The 19,277-nt window shown below is 51.1% G+C and overlaps 1 protein-coding gene across 7 annotated transcripts in view; it reads right to left on the bottom strand.

Moving 5' to 3' along the window:
- CTIF (cap binding complex dependent translation initiation factor) overlaps positions 1–19,277 on the bottom strand; it is a 294,145-nt gene that overhangs the window by 265,824 nt on the left and 9,044 nt on the right. Inside the window, exon 1 of one of the 7 annotated variants that reach the window (XM_042911711.1) lies at positions 245–264. The exons of the other annotated variants lie outside the window; for them this stretch is intronic. The gene's annotated coding sequence lies outside the window, so the exon portion shown is untranslated. Of the gene's footprint in view, positions 1–244; positions 265–19,277 lie in introns of those variants that run through there. 7 annotated transcript variants of the gene reach the window in all.

Here is a 19,277-nt window from a genome sequence, read left to right as displayed (position 1 = left end):
AGAGTCTGAGAAGCTACCCAAGCTACCTATCTCCACCACGAACTCACAAGAATATAGTTCTATACAGTCTATAGTCTCATTTCACCCCTGTCCCAAATCTGCATGGGTAGGATTATTCCCTTTTTGAAGAGGGAGAAACTGAGGCTCAAAGAAGATAAGAAAGATAAGAAGTGGGACTAGACCCCTGGCCCATGCAGTCCTGCTTATATTCTGAGATGCATCCAAACACAACATGCTTGGTCACCTGGGCTTGCTGGTGGCTATGCAGAATTGGAGATCCCCCTGTGTCACTGCCTCAATTCATCTCTCCTTCAACAGCATCTCTTATGGGCCGCGCGGTGCTGAGCGCTGCAGAGAAAGAGATGGTATATGGAACCAGACTCTTAGGGTGCTGCTGGTCCCCCTCGACTCACTCTTACAAGAGGCCACGGCAGAGGCTGCTGGTGGCCTACTCCGTATCCATTCGCCCGGTCTTCCTTCCAGACAGAACCTTGGGTAATGGCTCAGCTGCAAAACCACATTTCCCAGGCTCTCTTGCAGGTACGGGTGGACCAATGAAAACTGATCCCAGTTCCTCCTCCTTCCTGCCCACGTGGCTGGTCCTCCAGCCACCCCGTTGGACCATGAGGTGACCTTGAGTAAAGTGGCCGCCTGCAAAGGAGAGTGGAAGCGGACAAGATCCCACGGAATCAGCATACCAGCTCAGGTCAGCCTCCCTCCAGCCTACTTTTTATGCAAGAGACGAGCAATCTCCATGTTAAACAGCCCTGGTTATTTCTGGTCTCTGGCATGAACCCATATACATGGGTCGGTTCCCCTGAGTTGGCTTATACACCCTAAACAACGAAGGCTGCCAGGCTCTGCGTTGGCCTGAAGGGGTAGAGGCAGCCACCGCTCAGAAAATAACCAGGCATCCTGGTGAAAAGGACAAGGAGGCCATCTAAACGTCACAGCAGAATCAAAGAATGAATCTTCCAGACCGCCCAGAACTGGGGTCCCCAGCCCAGGGGATCTGCAAAGAACCTGGGACACGTCCAGCTGACTCACCTCCACCTGTGTGGCCTGCACTCTGGCCCGTGCTCATCTCTCCAGCCCTGTTCCTCACCTCCCGCCCCCACCCCCCACCCCCGAGGTCTGTGTCCCAAGAAGTACCTGACTCACACCCAGCCACATGCACGTTCTCACCACCAGCCCTTTGCACATCATGTGCCGTCTGCCTTAAGCACTCCTCTCCCCACCTCTTGGCCAGACTGACCCCTCCCCCTGCACCCTTTGATTGAACTCTCAAGATACTCAGTCCTTGGGGTGCCTGGGTGGCTCAGTCAGTTGACTTTGACTCAGGTCATGATCTCATGGTCCGTGGGTTTGAGCCCTGCGTCGGGCTCTGAGCTGACAGCTCAGAGGCTGGAGCCTGCTTTGCATTCTGTGTCCCTATCTTTTTCTGCCCTTCCCCCACTCACGTTCTCTCCCCCCCACTCTCTCTCTCTCTCTCTCTCTCTCTCTCTCTCTCTCTCAAAAATAAACAAACATTAAAAAAAAAAAAAACCTTAATAAAAAAAGATACTCAGTCATTCCATAAACAGCCTTCCCTGACTTCCCCAAGCTGGACCAGGACCCCTCCAGAAACCCGCAGGCCCCAGGCTCCTCCTTTCTCAGTGTGCCAATGTCCGTCTCCTCCCCCGGTCCATCTACCCCTTCAGGGCAGGGACGAAGTACTGGACCTTCTACAACCCCATGTGAAGGCTCTCTGGCCAGAGGACTGCCTGCTCAGGACGTAGCACAAGGCCCGGTAGGTGGTAGGTTCTCAATATTGATGAAGTCTGTCCTTGACAGACTCAGAATCTAACACCCAGCCGGCAAACGGCTTTGTTAAACCCCAGTCTCCTCTGCCTCAGATTGCAAAAGTGTTCTCCTTTTCCAGAAATTGCTGGCTTTTACGCTCTGAGAATCATGATGTGCTTCCCTGCAAATGGATCGGTCACCCACCTTCTTTCCTGGGCACACACACTCTCCCCTCTGAGCCCCACAGTGGCCCCCCCCCGGGGTAAGGGGCCTCGTTCTGATCTCTGCTTCCTCCCCTCTCCACCCCGTGCGGGGCAATGTGCTCCGCTTACAGGAAGGACTGGGAGTTAGTCAGTCACCTTGGCCGCGTTTACAGCTTCTGGTGAGGGGAGTCCAATGTTTACAGGTTGAAATTGCTAACATGACGTTTGGACAACACTCCAGATTCCCTGGTTTGTCTCCCTGCCTTCTAAAGTGATAGGGGGTCAGTATCCCTGCCCCCAAGCGACAGGTCTAGAAGGACTAGGTTGAGTTGCGGCTGGCACGGATCTGAGGCGGGCTCCTAGGACAGCAGGAGGCAGGACGCAGCCCCAGGCAGGGGCCAGGTGGTCAGGGGTGCCCCCCACCAAGCCCAGTCAGATCCCTGCACACACTCAGCTAGAGCAGACAGGCCCAGAGGCCCATGAGTGCCTCGGCCGCTTTCGTAGTCAGCTCCTGTGAGCTCAACTGGTCTTTGGAGAAGAAGGTTCAGCAAAATCTTAATTATAGACCGTCCCTCCTGCTTTTAATGGCGAGGCTCTGAAAACGTAGTACCTTAATCACATGGTGTTAAATCAAATCACTTTTTTTTTTTTTTTAAGTAGGCTTCGCGTCCAGCGTGGAACCCCATGTGGGGCTTGAATTCATGACCCTGAGATCAAGACCTGAGCTGAGATCAAGAGTCAGATACTTAACCGACAGAGCCACCCAGGCGCCCCTCAAATCACGTTTGAGGTACACTAGTGAGGTTCAGTATGTAAAGGAAACCTGTTATGAAATCTTTTATAAAGCAAGTTCATTGAGCCTTTTTGAAATTCAGGGAGTTTTTTGTTTATGCAGTTTACTTGTGTGAATCTAATTCAAGTTTGCTGGGCACCTAAACACCTCACTCATCGGTGTCTGTTCTCCTTGTCATCTCTCAAGGGTGCCCCCCTCCCACATTGAGTCTATGGCAGTCGCCAGGAGCCGGGCCCTCCCTCCCTGGGCCCCCAGGACTGTGCCTTTCCCCTCAAAAGGGCACACTCTAGAAATTCCGAACGCAAGTGTTGTAGGCCAAATTGTGTCCCCCTCCTCCCCCATTCGTATGTCGAAGCCCTAACTCCTGCCACCTCAGAACAGGATTGCATTTGGAGAGGGTGCCTCTCAAGAGGGAGTTAAGGTACAAATGAGGTCACTAGGGTGGGCCTTAATCCATTGGGACTGGTCTCCTTCTAAGAAGGGGAGATCAGAACATAGACACATACAGAGGGAAGGCCCTGTGAGCACACAGCAGAAAGTGCCCATCCATAAGCCAAAGAGAGAGGCCTCAGGAGAAATCGCCCTCGCTGACCCCATCATCTGGGACTTCCAGGCTCCAGAAATCGTGAGCACGTGAATAGGCTGTGTAAGCCCCCCGGCCTGTGGCTCTCTGTGGCCGCAGAGCCCTTGCAGACTGACACAGGAGAGCCTGTCCACGCCCTGTCTCATCCGTCCCACTCTGCCGCTGCTGAGCTGGGTGACCCCGGCTGGCGACCGCAGCCAGCCGGGGCTCAGGGTCCTCTACGTCTCCCTCCCTCAGGGGGTTGAGTGAGGATCACATGGCAAAGGTCGGCAGCGTGCTGGCGAGTTCGCTTCGCCCTCACCTTGGCCCGCTGCTGCGTGGCCGATGTCACTTACCGCAGCAAGGGAGATTTCTCTGTCGCTTCTCACGGTCTCCCAGGTACAGAAAGCCGAAGTGAGAAGGGGATCCTGACCCCATAGCCTGGATTTCTGTCTTGAATTAACACTTCACTTTTTTTTTTTTTGGTTTAAGCATTGTTACATATATTCTTAAAGCTGAGACTCACAATGAATCTGTGAAGTAGCCAGGAGTAAAAAAATCTTATTTTCATTTTACAGATGAGGTAAACTGAGGCACAGAAGGAGTGACGGATTTATCTGTGTCCCCGCGACTTGTTCGATAGGACCCTGGCTCCCGGGACTCACATTCCTCTGCTCCCTCCCATCATTCACTGACACCCTAAGTACTCAAACCATCCCCATTATCTGGTCACTCGCTGCTGCAAAACCTTCTGTGGACCAGCCAAGCCCCTGCTGGCCGGCACTATCCCCTTCCCTCAAACCTCCAGTCCCACCATCACCAACTCCGCTGTCACAGACCAGTCAGACTGCCCAAAGAACGCAAGCCACGCTCACATGTCACCACCCCCGAGAACATCTTGCCCATTTCTTTCTGAACAGGCGCCGCCTCTTCCGGGAAGCCTTCCCTGACTGCTCTCATTGAGTTCTTTCCAGAGCTCTCGCGCCCAGCCACATGAGGTGACTCCGAACAGACCTACCTGTGTTTCGTCTGCAAATTGCTTAACCGTATTAGTCCCTAGAGCAGGGAACACATCTTCCCACCAGCCCGAGGTACCAGGGCAAAAAGAAAAGACTCAATATCCCGATCCAACAGAACACCAGTGGTGGAGAAGTTACTTCCGCAACATCAACATGTTCAGAAATAGCTATTTACGAGTTCAACTTTGTAAACATTCTCACCCCCAACACCGCCATATCGCAGGAGTACTGGATGTCCACCCTGTCCGACTGGCCTCCAAATGGCACTGTTCCCATTTCCCTGGACACCCTGACTGCCTCAACATCCTTGCCTCTGTATCACAAAGCTAATGATTCTTTTTTTTTTTTTAATGTTTATTTATTTTTGAGAGAGAGAGAATGACAGAGTGCGAGCAGGGGAGGGGCACAGAGAGGGAGTCACAGAATCTGAAGCAGGCTCCAGGCTCTGAGTTGTCAGCACAGAGCCCGAAACGGGGATGCGGGGCTCGAACCCACGAACCGCGAGATCATGACCTGAACTGAAGTTGGACACTTAACTGACTAAGCCACTCAGGCGCCCCCAAAGCTAATGATTCTCAAACCAATGCCTACATGAACTCCAGGTGTTACTATTGAAAGATTCCATGGGTCTTTCTTTAAAGATGACCCCCTGTTATAAGACTAGACAATGAAGGCAAGAATTTTTGTCTCTTTTGTTCACTGGCTGTATTTCTTGCTCCTAGAAAAAAACAAAACAAAACAAAACTCTGGTACATAGATGCTGCTCAATATTACTTATTGAGTACGTCTGTTGAATAAAAGAGACTATTAACTCTGTTTCCTAGACTTTTAAAAAAAATTTAATGATTGAATCCAAATCCAAATCCGCAGTCTCTCAGCCAGGCCCTGACCTAGGTGGGTTCCTGGCGGTGAGGCATTGGTCGCCAGAGAGGAGTGCCAGGAAGCCCTGTCCTTTGGGATCCAGTGTTCTTCATCCCTTCCCAAAAGTCCCTGTCTTTTCATCCAGCCACAGCGATCCTCGAGGGGATTTCTGCAGCTTTCCCAAAGCTGTCATTTCCTTCTGGATGACACAAAGGGAAACACCTCTCAAAGGGGCGTGTGAGAGGAAGAGGCTGGCCCCGAGGCGGCAGCTGACATCCCAACTATCACCATCAAAATGGAGCAGTGGAATGGGGTGACGGCCCACAGTTTGGGAAGGTCATCCCTAATGTCCCTGCTGCGTCACGGCTGAACCAGCCTCTCCACTCCTGACCCTCGAGAGGGCAATCCCCACACACAAACCCTTCCAGGCCCGGATAATAACTCTTTCTCTTCTAAGTGCCTCCCCTGAGGGGGGTGCCCAGTCACAAGACCTAGGCTGGGGTTTTACCTCCTCTCCTCCTACCAACTTTGGGGAGGCCTACTATGTGCCGCTCAGTGAGAGGGGTACAAAGATGGACTGGCGTTCCCGGAGCTCACAGTCAGGAGAGGAAATTCTGCAAAAGCACACAGCCGTGGTGGCTGGGGCTCAGCATTGCGGGGAGGGTTACATCAGCCCCTACCGGACCACTGCAGTGTCCAGAATGGGGACAGGCTTCCTCAAGGGTTCCAGGCGGGAGGCTCTGGGATAAGCCAGAAATGCAGGAAATGCTGGAGGTTCTCAAATCACAGCCTTGGGCCAGGTTGGAAGGGAGAGCTCCCACCCCAGGTAATAATCTGAGCCCCCCCCCAGTTTTAGATCACACCCTTCAAAGCCTCCAGAGGCTTCCTACATTACTATTGAGTCCAAGTTCCTCCAAGTCCACCCAAGATCTGGCCCCTAGGACCTCGCTGCCAGTTGGCCACCTTCTCCCCCTTGCTCATTGCCCTCCAGCCCTAGTGGCCTTGAGCTCCTCAAGCAGACAATGCTCCCGGGCTCTCCCAGATACCCCCCACTTCCTCCGGGATCTGCCCTTACCACCCTCCGGTCACCACTCCTCTCCCAGACGCCTGGCCCTTGGCCTTGCATTATTCCCCTCCATAGCATGGCCTCATCTGTGGTCAGAGAGCTCCAGGAGGGGGTCAGTCCTGCCCACAGCTTCACCCCCCGCAGCTAGAATGGGGCTTGGGATAGTGCAGTGCATACTGGCTCAATAAATGAGTGAACTCCCCTTCCTTTACACACCACACACTTGCCTGTTGGTGGGTTGAACCTGTGTGTGTGTGTGTGTGTGTGTGTGTGTGTGTGCGCGCGCGCTTAGTGACACAGAGAGGGTAGCACACCGGGCAAGGCTGGGGGCCAGAATGCCCGGTGGCCACAGCCTCGGTCTGTAAAATGGGCTGGCAGCCCTGCTGAGGTTAAAAGGCGCGCAGAGCACACCAAGATCCCTGGCTCAAGGGCACCATGTTCCCACAAAGAATTGTTAGTTCAGCTCTATAAGCTGCCTCATGACAGCCCTTCGGCTGCTGGCTGACCTGCCCTGGCAGAGGAAAGGGAGTGACCTCAGGAGGCTGGACCAAGAGACACAGGTGCAGGACAGCCACACACGCGGACCCAATCTTCCCACCTTGCACGACGGTTCTCCGGGCAAGGGTTTTATCTGCATTTCTGGGTGGTGTGCCCGAGCCATGCGATCTGCCTGTCCCCCAAAGCACACAATGGGGATCCTACTACTCCTCCTAAGAGCTGATAAGCACTGTCAGCAGGCACTGTCCTAAGCACACGAAATAGGCAGTACGATGACCCCATTTTACAGAAGTAAAGCTCAAGACCCATCTGTCCCTGGTGTCTGTGGCTGGCTCCGTGATGAGGTAGAAAGAGCACAAGATTGAAAGTGAGAGGATGTGGCCTCTGTTTCTGCTGTCAGCTGCAAAGTCCTACGTGAGACTTAATCTCTTCGAGCATCTACGTAGAGTGACAATAATAATACCTACCCACTCCACACAGGAGGCAGGAGAGCACTTGGCAAATTCATAAAATACAACACAGATGAGTGGCAGCTGGTGTTATTTAAGGGTGTGACAATCCTGGTGATTTCTCAGCTGTTTCCTGTAGGGGAAGGGACGGAAAAGCCCTCGACAGCCGGGAAGGGCAAACTAAAAAGAGACACTCCGTGGTGACACAGCAGAGCTGCGGAGCTCGAGCTTGGGATCTATGGAAAACAGTGGGGACATCGGCCATAAACAGGACTTGAAACAAATGAAAAACCTAAGCTGATGAAGTATGCTAGAGGAGAGCCAGGCTTTGGGGACCCTCGTCAAGGCCTTGGAGGGGGCCGTCTGTAGCACATGGAGCTGCCCCAGGACTGTGGCACTGACCTGTGGTCATCCCCACATGGGCGGTATCACCCCGCAGGCCTGCGAGGTCCCGGCTTGCCTTCCATGCAGCAGGCAAAGCATTTGCCTCCCACAAAATCCCGTTTCGCTCTGGGACCTTCTGGGCCTGTGGGACTCCCAAGGACCAATCTGGTCATGCCTGAGACAGCAGGAGCACAGGGAGGGAGCATTTCTCAAGAGGTGGCTCATGAGAACAAGGAAAAATCCCAGTTTGGATAAACCGAGGGAGAGCAAAGAGTGGCCTGAAAGGCACCCCCCCACCCCAAAAATCTGAAGATTTATTAAACGCCTTTCCCCCAAATCAAGAATCTCCAGCAGAGAAGGGACTGGGATTCCTGGTTGTTAGGAAGCTTCTTTCATCATTTTGGGGGGGTCAAGGGGAGCAGTGTGCTGCTGGTTCGGGTAGAAGTTAGTGTCAGGGACCCCAGGGCAGGAGGGGAGCACCTGGAAACAGCCCACCCCATACACCCTCGGGGGTCCCAAGCCCCAGTGAGGCAGGCAGGGACACAAATCTAGGAGAGAAGGCAGTGGCAGCAGGAACCTCAGAATAGGACAGACCCTTCTGTACAGGGCAGAGGAGCTACGGGCCAGGGACGTGGGCGGGGGACCACTAAGAATCAGGAATCCTCTTACGTCACCAAACTGAATAGATACCATTGTTGAGACCAGGAAAACACTAAAGAATAAACTCCCTCAAGACTCCAGTCACCTTCAAACCACCACCAAGATCAAGGTCAGCTTTCCACTGGCAGTAAAAGTGAGTCACCCTCACCTCCCCTGCTCTGAGGAGTCACAGTTCATCCCTGAAGACTCCCCACTTGTGGGAAAGGGGGGCTCAACCCAGACAGCTACTCTGCATACATGGAAGGCCCCCAAGGGCCCCCCTGCCCCACCCCACCCCCAGCCCCAGGCTCCCCTCTCCCCAAGAAACGCTGCCTAACACCCCCAGCAGGAGGAGTTACCAGTTGCTGGCGGGAGGGAGCTGGGAAGGTGACATTCTGCGTGGGAAGTGCGCCCTTGCTGAATTTTATGGCTCCATTCAGAGGTAAATCACTCTGGCCCTGGGAACTGGCTCCAAATAGATTTACTGGTTTTAATACTTGTTTGGGGGCATTGCAATTAATTGAAAGATGCCTTCTTCCAGTTACTGTTCTGAGATGGGGACCTGGGTCTCAGAGCACTCATTTTTATTGGGCATAATTACGATCGTCTAGAAATGGTGTTTGCCTGGAGTCCTCGTTCCCAGGGAATAACATTCTCTCCAAGTCCTGGCCGGCCTGAGTTCCCAACAACCCGGGCCAATTCATCCTACTGAAAACGAAAGAAGCTAAAGTCCCCTCTACGAGCATAGGACCCTACTAATCTGCTAACCTGTCAGCCTCCTAAGGTCATCAGATATGGTCTGAGGGCCCTGTAGGCTGCAGAGAGAGGAGCCAAGGAATAAGGGGAAGATGCTGATCACCACCCCCACATCAGTTCTACCAGCTGCCCCTGCTCTACCCAGTTTCCACAGGAGACCATCAGTGAGCAGCAACATAGAACAGTGGGTAAGCACATCGACTCTGGAGCCAGACTGCTGACTTTGAGTCTTGCTGTTGCCACTTCCTAGCTGTGTGACCTTATGCAAGTTACTTAACCTCTCTGCGAACTCTGTCTCAATTTTCTCTTCTGAACAATGGGGCTGATAATAATACTCATCTCAGGGGCGCCTGGGTGGCTCAGTCGGTTAAGCGTCCGACTCTGGCTCAGGTCATGATCTCAGGGCTTGTGGGTTCGAGCCCCGTGTCGGGCTCTGTGCTCACAGCTCAGAGCCTGGAACCTGCTTCGGATTTCTGTGTCTCCCTCTCTCTCTGCCCCTCCCCCGCTCGTGCTCTGTCCCTCTGTCTCTCTCAAAAATAAACAAACATTAAAAAAAATTTTTTTTACATAATACTCATTTCTTGGATTTTTATCAGGATTAAACTAGTCAATAACGTTAAAGCACTTGGTACAGTGCTTGGCATGTGGTAACTATTAAACGAATTGCCTAAAATAAAAACTTCAAAGCTATTTGAAGAAAGAACTTTGTGCCTAGAACGAAGTTTGAAAACCATTATTCTGGACCAGGGGTCCACAAACTTTCTGTAACGTGCCAGAGAGTAACTATTTTAGGCCACAGGGTCTCCGCTGCCACTAGCCAGAAGCAGTCACAGACACTTAAAGCAATAGGTGTGACCGTGTTCCCGTAAAACGTCACTTGGAAAAGCAGGCGTTGGGCCAGCTTGGGTCTGTGGGCCACAGCCTTGCTAACCCCAGGACTAGAACAAGTTCCCTGCTTTACGGATGAGGAAGACAGAATGGGGAGCCGGACCTCACGTCTGCCTTCCCAGGCCAGGGCCCATTCTAAACTCAAGAGCCCAGAAAGGTAGAGAGAAGTAGCCAATGTTGCCTGCAGGGCATGGCCTGTTGTGTTCCGCCAGCTGAAGAGGACACTGTGAGAAAAGGTGACCCTGAGGTCGTTGCTTTCCAGCTACGACACACAGGCTGGGCTCCTGAGGGTGGGCACAGGGGTGGGGTGTCTCCTGACTCATCTCCATAGCGCCCCTTGTCATGGCAGGCTCTGAGAAGGCCGGTAAGCATGGATGCCATGCGGGGGAAGGCCCCCAGCCAGGAGAGCCAAGGGCCTGCGCGCCCTCATCTCAGTGAATTCTGGGAGTGGTTATTAAGTGAAGAAGCCCCCCCATACCCGTGACAAGGGGAAGCCACTTGTTGAAGGGCTACACTATAAAAGGGACTTGGGGCGCCTGGGTGGCTCAGTCGGTTGAGCATCCGACTTCGGCTCAGGTCATGATCTCAGGGTCCGTGAGTTCGAGCCCCACGTCGGGCTCTGTGCTGACGGCTCAGAGCCTGGAGCCTGTTTCGGATTCTGTGTCTCCCTCTCTCTCTGCCCCTCCCCTGTTCATGCTCTCTCTCTCTCTGTCTCAAAAATAAATAAATGTTAAAAAAAAAAAAATTTAAAAAATAAAAGGGACTTTACACAAAACACTCACTATAACTGAGTTCAAACGAAACAAACAGGGTTTTATAAACATTTCCTTCTTCATCCCGCCACAAAAGACTGTGAAATCTTCAGTGAAGATGCGTGAAGGGAGAAGGTCTGTGAGAAGGAAAGATGCTCCCTTTCTGTGAGACCAGTGCTGGTGGTTCAACATGGCCCCCAGAACGTCTGACACTGCTCGCTTCAAGAAGCGGGATCTTTGTCCCTTACCCCCAAACGCAGACTCGGTGACTGCTTGACCGATGGCGACAACTTCACAACTGAGCCAGCGTCCAGTCCGGCCTGTAAGAAACTGGCAGCTGCTCCTTCCTGTTTCTTTGGGACATTCACTTTGGAACCCAGCCACCGCGCTCTGAGGAAGCCCGAGCAGCCTCACGGACGGAGAACAGCCGGCCTAACTCGCCAGCCACGGGAAGGAGCCATCTTGGAAGTGGCTCTGCACCAGGGTCCAGGTTGAGCCGTCCCAGCTGACACCGGGTGGAGGCAGAGGCCAGCTGCACCTGTCGGGCACTGCCCAAATTGCAGACTCTTGAGCAGAAGGGAGGGCTGTTACCGTTTACATCACTCAATTGTAGGGTGCTTTGTTACACGGCAATAGAAACTAGAACAGGCAGTAAACATCCACCATTTGCTCAGGTCACAAAGCTACTTGCTTCCACAGGAAACACAGGCAACTATTCTGTTGTTTGTTAGGAATTTGGGGGATGGGATGGGAAGGGCCCCTGATTTAACACCGTTATATTAATAAAGGAGTATGATATTGTGATTGATGATAAGAAATATAGATTCGGTCACCTACGTTCCTAGCACAGAGTTCCTAAATCTCTTGGAATTTACGAGAGAAAAAGGCGTCTTGTTATTCATAAGCCCCTTTCTGCCCAAAGAGGGTTTATGTTAATGAGGGAACTCTTGGAAAGCACCTAAGGATGGGGCAGGTTGCCAGGGAAATAACCACATGATTAGAAAGTGGGAACTTTCAGTCCTACCCCCTGACCTCCGGGAAGGGAACAAGGGCTGGAGGTTGATCAGTGGCCAATAGCCAATGATTTGATCAATGGCGCCTATGTGATGAAGCGTCCCTAAAAACCTACAGGATGGGGTTCAGAGCGCTTCCAGTTGGTGGGCACATGAAGATTTGGGGAGAGTAGCATGCTCCTAGGGGGCAAGGGAGCTCTTTGCTCTTTCTACATGCCTTGTCCTACGCATCTCTTCCATTTGGCTGTTCCTGAGTTACATCCTTTTAGTTCTGTGAGCCGCTGTAACAGATTAGTCAAACCTAAGGAGTGGGGTCACTGGAACCTCCAATCTGTAGCCAGTCAGAGGCGTCTGAATTTGGTGTGTGCGTTGGGGGAAGCTGTCTTAAATGACTAAACCCTTAACCTGTGGGATCTCTGGGGCAGGGAAGGGGGTGTGTATATCTTGCAGGACTGAGCCCTTCTCCTGTGGGATCTGACCTTATCTCTGAGGCAAGGGGGTGTCTTTTAGGACTGAGCCCTTCTCCTGTGGGATCTGATCTTATCTCCACGTAGACAGTGTCAGTATTGAGCTGAACTGCAGAATACCCAGCTGGTGTCAGAGAATCGTTTGGTGGTGGGGAAACCCCATACACACATCGTATTGGGAACATAGGAGCTAAGATATTTTGGAGGAAACTAAAAAGAGAAAATACGTCTCAGGAGGTAGGGCCAATATATTTTATCACAAAAATCTTTTTGATTTGTATAAGCACATCAACAAATTTGAGAATGAGACCCTAGAGTCCCAATTCAGATCTAAGGTGACAATCAAGCGAAATCCTGATTTCAAATATTCAAATGCATATCCTGATTTTTGGTTCAGAAAATATGGACACCGTTGCTCACAAGGCAGAAGAGACTATTCTGGCCTAAAAATGTTGAGTCCCGTGTTACAAGCGGTGATCTCCACTTCAAGATAGATAGATAGATAGATAGATAGATATGAAATAAAACAAAACTATGACAGGTTTATTGGAACGAGTTAGATCTAAAATGTCCCCCTTAGTTACCTCTAGACAAGAGTATTTATTATTGGTTGGGAAATGGATGTCAAATAGAACACTCTTTATTATAGCACATTAGGTGCTAAGATCTTTCCAACAATTAAATGTATTAACTGCCATTGTGCTAAAGTTATTCAGGTGCCAATTAAGAAGTTTCTGGTTATCTGGGCGCCTGGGTGGCTCGTTGGTTCAGCATCAGACTCTTGGTTTTGGCTCAGGTCATGATCTTGTAGTTTGTGGGATCAAGCCCTGCATCGGGCTCTGTGCTGTCGAGAAACCTGCTTGGGATTCTCTCTCTCTCTCTCTCTCTCTCTCTCTCTCTCTCTCTCTCGTTCTGCCCCTCTCCCACTAGCACACACGTCCATGCTCTCTCTCTCAAAATAAATAAACTTTAAAAAAAGGGCAGTCTCTGGTTATCCAAATGCTGGATAACAGAAGTCATGGTTTAAAAGTCTAAATTTGTTGAAGCGCCTGGGTGGCTCAGTCGGTTAAGTGTCTGACTTCGGCTCAGGTCATGATCTCACGGTTCATGGGTTCGAGCCCTGTGTCGGGCTCCGTGCTGACAGCTCAGAGCCTGGAGCCTGTTTCAGATTCTGTGTCTGCCTCTCTCTCTGCCCCTCCCCCATTTGTGCTCTGTCTCACTCTGTCTCAAAAATAAACATACATTAAAAAAAATTTTTTTTAAGCCTAAATTTGCAAAAAAAGTCTAAATTTGCTTTTGAAAGAAACTGGAGACTATATAAAAGGGCTCTTTGCTTTAAAAAAATATGTACTAAGATTGTCTTTAGTTAATGACCATCTTTTGTGAATACAAATCACAATCATATATCTAAATGTTTTATATGAATAAATATTTAGGAACCCACATTTGTTACATGAGAAGAGGTAGCCTTGGGCTGAAATGGGACATGTATTATTCAAAACTGTCCTAATGCCAGGTGACATAAACCCAACCCAAACTTGCTTATGCAGTCTTTCCCACAATTCACCACCTTGGAGTTGTCTGTCGTACTCGTCTGCTGGTTGTAATATTATTATTGACCCTGTCCTGACTTTTTATTAAACTTAGCGTCCTGTTAAGCAATAATGAAATCACAAGTTCCATGTACTAGCTTTTTTTTTCCTTTGGTGCACATTTAAATGTTTAAAATTTTGTACAAGTTTTAATTTTTTTTTGTAAGTCATAGATATTCAACTGAAAATCAGCCTATACTCCATCAGTAGTTTGAATGCCTTACTTTAAGGTATTGAAGTCGGCGGGGGGCGGGGGGGGGGGGGCGGTGGTTACTGAATGGAGAACCAGCCCTTAATTTGTTTTCTCACTGGACAGTGTGCTATGTGACCTTGGCCAAGTCACTTTGGTCTCTCTTGCCTCAATGTCCCCATTGGAAAAAGCACATTAGCCCTGCCAATTTCCCAAGAACACCAAGAATAATAACTGGGTGGCTCAGTCTATTGAGCATCTGACTCTTGGTTTCAGCTCAGGTCAACATCTTGCGGTTCATGGGTCAGAGCCTCGCATCAGGCTCTGAGCCGACGGGGTGGAGCCTATTTGGGATTCTCTCTCTCTCCCTTTCTCTCTCTCTCTTTCTCAAAAAAATAAATAAATGAATAACAAATAAAGAGAATAATAACCCTTGATGCGGCCGACAACAGCACAGACCACGTGATAATGGACAGTCACGTCCACAGCAATCAGGCCTGCTCTGTGCCCATTCACCCACTGGGACCTGAAGGCCTCTTCTCGGCCCTGAATGCTAGAGTCAGAGCTTGGGATTCTGGAACTATGGAGGTCATAAGCAGGCCGTGGGGGAACTAGAAACTTGACACTTAGTACTTTTCTGGTTCTGAAATCCATTACAGATACGTTAAGTAAACTCGCCTCTAATGAGGTCACTAAAATCACTAAAGCCCTATGAGGACAGACCAGAAGCTGGGCTATCAGAGGTTAAAACCAGGTCCCTGAGAGTGCCCACAGGCAGCCCAGCCAACCTCCTTCCTGTTCTTATGCCCCATCTTCAGCCTGCAGAACCCCGGAACGATGCCATCCTGCTGTCCTGGCCTTTATCCTCACCTGCCATCTACCTGGGTCAAACGGGATGTGGAAACAAGAGCAGGCTAAGGATGCAGCAGTCTTTGGCTCAACCTGGGCTCCCCAGCTTCTGCCGCCGTGGCTGGTTTCTCTCTGGCATGAATAAGGCCGCAGTAGGCCACGTTTGTTTCACCCAGAGGAAGGAAACACATTAAATCACTCCCCAGCAACACTTACCCCAAACGGTTCAAGGGATCTAACTCAAAGCCCACCTCCTTAAAAGATCGAGAATGGGCCCTGGCACGGGGAGGAGATAATTTCCACCTTATTGAAAAAATTAATTCTGGGGGAGCCTGGGTGGCTCAGTCAGTTGGGCGTCTGACTTTGGCTCAAGTCATGATCTTGCGGTCTGTGAGTTCGAACCCCACGTCGGGTCTGTGCTGACGGCTCAGAGCCTGGAGCCTGCTTCGGATTCTGTGTCTCCCTCTCTCTCTGCTCCTCCCCTGCTTGTGCTCTGTCTCTCAATATAAGCATTAAAAAAAATTTTTTTTGAAAGAAAAAGTTAATTTTGTAGGGAAGGAGCAAACTGCCATGCCAGAGGTCCAAATGGCCAAGTCGGGCCGACCCAGGGCTGCCACCTTAGGTGTGGGCAGAGGCCAAGGATGACATCAGAGGGATTTTTCCTTTCCTGTGCCAGGCCATGCTGAGCATATAATCCCTACCTCTGGCACTGGGCCTGGCACTGAGAACCTCAGAGTGAGACGATCAGGGGTGTTAGATACTTTCTCATCCAATCCCTGAGGTTACTGGGAGAAAACATCCAGATGTGATGTGCCCAAGGTCACCCAGGTCACTAGTGGCAGACCCGAGACCAGTGACCTTGTCAGATCACTGCCAGGAAACCTCAGCCGAGCCTGTCAATCTCCGCGTGTGATACTTCAGAGGCACCATGAGAGCAAAATTGACTAAACCACCTATTAGCTGTGTGACTGAGGTAAATTACTTAACCTCTCTGTGCCCTCATTTTCTCAATGATAAAAGAGAGGGTGTGAAGGCTAATTAAGATAACCCAAGTAAAGTGCTCCCTAAGCAATTATCACTGGAGCACCTCACAAATGTCAGGTTTTTAAAGTTATTGTTAAATTGCCCGAAGGGTTTCGGGAGAAATACTGCCTGTCCCATCCCTGGGTTGACAGACAGTCTCCCCTGCTGCCCAAACACAGCCGCTCACAGAGAAAAGTTCGGGTTTTGGAGCCACACGCCTGGAGTTGTAGCCTGGACGAGAAACATTTATTTTCTCACAGTTTGGGAGGCTAGAAGTCTGAGATTCAGATCAGCACGCTGGTTTCTTCTGAGTCCTCTCTCCTTGGCTTGCAGATGGCCGCCTCCTCCCTGGGTCCTCACCTCCCAGGTGTCCCGTCTCCCCTGTGTCCTTATCGCCTCTTCTTTCAAGGGTACCAGTCGTGTTGGTTTAGGGCTCGCCCACAGGACCTCCTTTTACCTTAATTATCCCTTTAAGGGTCTTTTCTCCAAATACAGTCACATTCAAGGTACTGGGGGGGGGGGGGGGTGACAACTCAACCCCTAACAGCAGGGTGGATTACCTTTCTTCCTCTTCAGGAAGGATTATGCAGAGAGCCATAAATGCTCATCCGGGCACCATGCCGTGCCACGATGCACTGGTCTTAAATCTGGAGAGATGGCCAAAATGAGCAAGCTGCCTCTCCTCACTCTGCAAATATGTACTTTGCTTGAAAAAAATGTTTTTTCATGGAGCACGGACCCTGTGGCAGGCCGTATGAGCTATCCGCAGATGACTCAGACTAGGACAGTATTGAGGTGCTTATGATCTCAGAGAACAGATCAGATGAGGCCCCAAGGGATGATGGGAGTGATGGCAAGGGCTAAGTGCCCTAAAGATTCACAGACCAAGTGCTGGGGTGGAGGGGAGGACAAAACTGACCAGATGAGTGGAGTGTGAAAGAGCTCTGCAGGGATGGATTTGCCCCAGGGGACAGGGCAGGCAGCCACAGGGCAGGCAGCCACAGGCCAGGCTGTTCATCTGTATGAAGGGGACAGCGGTCCGGGGAGAGGAAGACAGCGTCCTCCACTAGGGTCGGAGTTCCGAACCAGCACAGGCAAGAGAACTGACTCTGCAGGACCAAAGGTATCCACGCCACACCAAGGAGCAATTTCCTCTTTCGGCCTCACAGCTACTCTCAAAGGTGACCGCTGTCTACCATGGACCGGCCGGAGCCTCAGCCCCTCAGGCATCTCTAGCCCTGCTGTCTGGGCCACCAGCAACATAGGTTCCCCGCCTCTGGACAATTCTGTCCACCAGGGTTCTCTGCCTGGCCCTAGTGGTGGGAAAGGAGAGGGGCTATTCGGGGGGAGGGGGCACAGAACGCAGCTACTGAGGCCACGCAGAAGGCATCGCGGGACATCCGGGGTCCTAAGCCCCAACAGTCCCCATGGGTTAAGAGATAATAATTACTAGGAAAGGCAAAACGATAGTGAAAGGAAGCAGATCAGTTGCCAGAGCCAGGGGGTGCATTTTTTTATGACTCCAATCATATTGAGGTATAAAATACTATTTCTCAATAAGGGTTGACAACCCCCCAAATAAGGAAATAAAATCATATTTTTAATTTGTTAGGGCAAACATTAATCAGTGCTCACCCGACCATCACTCTCCTCCCCTTGCAAGCAGCCTCACCTCTTCCTGTAGATGAGGCAGAAGGCACTAAGACTTGCTCTCAGCCTCCGCGGAGCTGAGGCAGGAGCGTTAACACATTTCCCTTCAATGGGACTTGCTAGAAATTCTAGCACGGGGGTTCTGAGGAAGGTTGCCATGCTTGATAAATTCAAACACAAGGAGAAACTCACTTTCCTGCCCACCCTCAGATACAGTTACATGAGAATGTGACGTATGGAGCAGGGGCAGCCGTGCTGTGACCATGAGGGGACAAGCCTGAGGACAAAGGCCAAAATGCTGACAGTGGTGGCCTGTAAGGTTAGAAGGAGTCCTTGAAATGATTACTGACCCACTGAATTAACCAACTCTAGAACCCCTACCTTCAGACTTCCGGCTGTCAGTCTATACACACTTGATTTTTTAAATGGTGCTTTTTTTTTTTTTTTTTTTTTTTTTTACACATTTACTTATTTTTGAGAGAGAGCAGGAGGAGGGGCAGAGGGAGAGGGAGAGAATCCCAAGTAGGCTCTGTGCTGACAGCGTGGCTCAACCTCACGAACCGTGAGATCATGACCTGAGCCGAAATCAAGAGTCGGACAACTGAGCCACCCGGGCGCCCCTAAACACCTTGTTTTTGAAGCCCTGTCAGTCCGGTGTTCTTTTGCCTGTAGGCAAAAACATCCTACAAGCCAGGTGGTTTTCATCTGTCCAAACTTGCACCTCCAACCCCAAAACCAAGATCGCGGTGAAATGGATCACAGAACCTTGCAGCTGTTAACGGAGGCCCAGCAGCATGTCGAGTCCCCAGTCCCCACGGAAGGTGCTTTCCTCTCTAGCCCCTAAGCAAACTGGGGCAACAGCTGCCTTTTCTCTGCAGGCGCTGCCCTCCATCATCCTATACACCCAACATCCTACAGTATAAATGACCCATCAGAGCCAGGTGTGACCCACGCATACATCCCTGGTCCGTGTGGCCATAAGCCCCCACTGGCACAGGAATGGCCTCGTTTGTGTCTACATCCCAACAGGATTATTATTAGCATGTCTTTCACTCTCAAAAGTGTCTGCATGTGGACCAAAGATTATCGTCGCCCTGTGCAGGCTGCTTCAGCCCACTTTTCTTTCTCCTTACCCAGTACTCCCCACATTACGTGAATACGAGGCCATTCCGTCTTCTCCACCAGGACAAAGACGGAAGCGGAGACCCTGCCACGTTCCCCGAAATCATCCGTCCCACGGCAGGTGCCTGATGCACATCTGCTAAACCAAACCGAATGTTAACGGAGGTAAGAGTCTTAAGCTGAGAGGTTCGAGGCAAACCGGGAGAATGTGAGCATAAGGAACAACTTCTGGAGGAGGAAGAGGAGAAACTGGGTGCTTTCCCAGAGTCCCTCACCCTCACCACTGGGCCCTGTCCACGTAGGGTGCTGTGTGAAACCGGCAGTGCTTACGTGGACACCCGGCCGGCCGGCACAACCTCGCTGCTCAGGCAACTCGTGCTCCTCATAACTCAACACGGAACCCAGAGACCCCAACCATCCCGCACAGGCAAAGGGGCAGAAGGCCTTGTTCTACCAGAGACGCCCAGGGCCGGGCAGACAGCCCCCAAGGCAGATACGCTCCGGCTCCAAGAAACACTCCGATTGTGAATACCCTCCTATTTGGTGACACTCCAAGATGTGGCTTCTCCAGCCGACGCTTTCTTCGTGTCACGGTTCAAACTCCTAAGCATCTCAGCTAAGGACCCACGAATATGGCAAAGGCCTGTGGCTTCTCAGCTAGTGGTGAGATCATGACATTGCCTACCCTGGAGGCAGGCCCTAAAAGGGAATGGCATTGG

Source organism: Panthera leo, chromosome D3 (assembly GCF_018350215.1).
Source record: "Panthera leo isolate Ple1 chromosome D3, P.leo_Ple1_pat1.1, whole genome shotgun sequence".
Taxonomy (NCBI): domain Eukaryota; kingdom Metazoa; phylum Chordata; class Mammalia; order Carnivora; family Felidae; genus Panthera; species Panthera leo.
Note: the sequence above shows the minus strand (reverse complement) of the source record. Positions and strands in the feature narration are given on the sequence as shown.